The sequence below is a fragment of the Scylla paramamosain genome, chromosome 19 (assembly GCF_035594125.1).
Source record: "Scylla paramamosain isolate STU-SP2022 chromosome 19, ASM3559412v1, whole genome shotgun sequence".
Classification (NCBI taxonomy): domain Eukaryota; kingdom Metazoa; phylum Arthropoda; class Malacostraca; order Decapoda; family Portunidae; genus Scylla; species Scylla paramamosain.
Genome location: NC_087169.1, coordinates 12,513,642 through 12,515,807, shown reverse-complemented (window position 1 = coordinate 12,515,807; position 2,166 = coordinate 12,513,642).

Genomic DNA, 2,166 nt, shown 5'->3' with positions numbered 1-2,166 from the left:
AGCCTTTCTGCTGTTTGGTAATTTTCACTCTGTTCTATCATTATGGCTAACAGCTTCTGTTCATCCCAGCACATAATTGTATTCTGACTTCCTCCCTTTACGCCTCCCCATAAATTCACCTTCTCTTTCCCTTTCTCCTTTTAGATATGCCATAAATTTCCTTTTTTTTCTCTCTCTTTTCTATCTTTCGCTTATTCCATAAATGGCTTTTCTCTTCCTTCCTTTCGTTTCTTCTCCAATTTGCTCTTCCATGAACTCTTCTTGTCTTTCCTCTTCCTCTCTTGGCGCTTCCAATAAACTCCTTTCCTTCTTTCATCTTTTACACTTTCCATTAACTTTTCTCTTTCCCTTTTCCATTTTCTCCCTATACAACCCCCAGAAACTCCCCTTCTTTTGCCCCTTTCTCTCTTTTCACTGTCCATAAACTCTTCTTTCTTCCCTATTCTTCATTTACACTTCATAACTCCTTTTCCCTTCCTCCTTTCTCCCTGTACACTTTCCCAGAAACTCCCCTTGTTTTCCCCATTTATCTCTTTGCGTCTCCCATAAAACCTTCTTTTCTCTTTTCCCTCCACAGTCTCTCAGCATCACTCGCATCTTATCCCTCATTATCTATCTTCCACAACCCTTCTCGCGGTGATGTGTGGGATGGTAATCTGAGACGGGACCCACTTTCTTATTTACCTCACCTTTCCGTCCCCGCCAGTCACTCCAGCGCTGAGACGTTCTCCTCTTGTGGCCCAGGCGGGGGAGTTTTAAAAGTTGTAATGATTTGGTGGGTTTTTTTTTTAAATATACAGGTATTTCTCTTCTTTGGTTTTTGTTTTTGTTTATTGTTTGTTATTGATTGTTTGTGTTTTTGTATTTTTTTTCCTTCTTTGTAGGGTTTTTTTTTATTTATTTTTCCTCATTTTTTTATTTTTGTTTTCGTTTTCATTTCGCTTTTTTTTTTTTTTCGCTGTAATGTTGCTGTTGTTTTGCTTGGGTCTCATTTTTTTTTTTTTTTTTTTTTCTTTTATTGTTTTCGGTAAGTTTGGAGTCATTTGCGTTCCTTGATTTTTTTCTTTCTTTTTTTCTTTCTTTTTTGATTGTTTAAGTTTGATATCTTTTTTTTTATTGTTCTTTTCTCAATTCTTCGTTCATTATATTGTTTTATTTTATCTTATTATTTTTTGTGTCTTTTTACCCCTTCTGTTCGTTCAGTGTACAGGTGTTTCCGTGTTTTCCCTCCACTAATTACCTGTCTCATTTACACCTGCCCTCCTTCTCATCTACTTAATTAACCTGTGCCCCAATACTGTCTTCCTCTATTGCCTTCCCTTCCATTTCCCTTCTATTCCTTTCATTTTCCTTCCATTTTTCCTTCCCTTCCCTTTCCGTTCCTTTAACTTTTTCCCTTCCTTTTTCCTTCCCTTCCCCTTCCCTTCCCTTCCCTTCCCTTCCCTTCCCTTCTCTATCCTACTTACCATTTCTTTCTCCCTTCCCAGTCCTACCATATCTAGTCTTACCCTACTCTATATCCCATCCTACTTAAACCTTTCTCTTCTCTCTCCCCTTCCCTTCCCTTCCTTTCTCTACTCAGCGTTACCACATCCTAGCTTATCCTCTCCTCACCCCTTTCCTTCTCTTCCCCTACCTTACCCTATCTTATCCTTCCCTACCCTACCCTTCCTGTCTCATATACTGTTCAATGTCTCTCTCATGTTATTTATTTTTCCATCCTCTCCTACAGCCTCTCTTCTTCTTCTTCATTCCATCTTTTCTTCCCTCTCCGCTCTCCTTTTTTCCCCCCCACCTCTTCAGCTTTGAGATAAGAAGGCCAGAGTGTTAAAAAACGGGTCGCTTGAGGTGCATGAAGAATCTTTTGTGCTTCCTAAATTAGGTTTTAGAAGTCTTAGGCGTGACTTGTGTCTGTGTAAATAACGGTGACAGGAGGGCCATTGTCTCTGTTAGATTACTACTGACTCTCTCTCTCTCTCTCTCTCTCTCTCTCTCTCTCTCTCTCTCTCTCTCTCTCTCTCTCTCTCTCTCTCTCTCTCTCTCTCTCTCTCTCTCTCTCTCTGTTACCGTATCTCTTAAAAACTAAATTATCTCGGGGAGTAATTAAAGCCGTGATGCCTATTTCTCTCTCTCTCTCTCTCTCTCTCTCTCTCTCTCTCTCTCTCT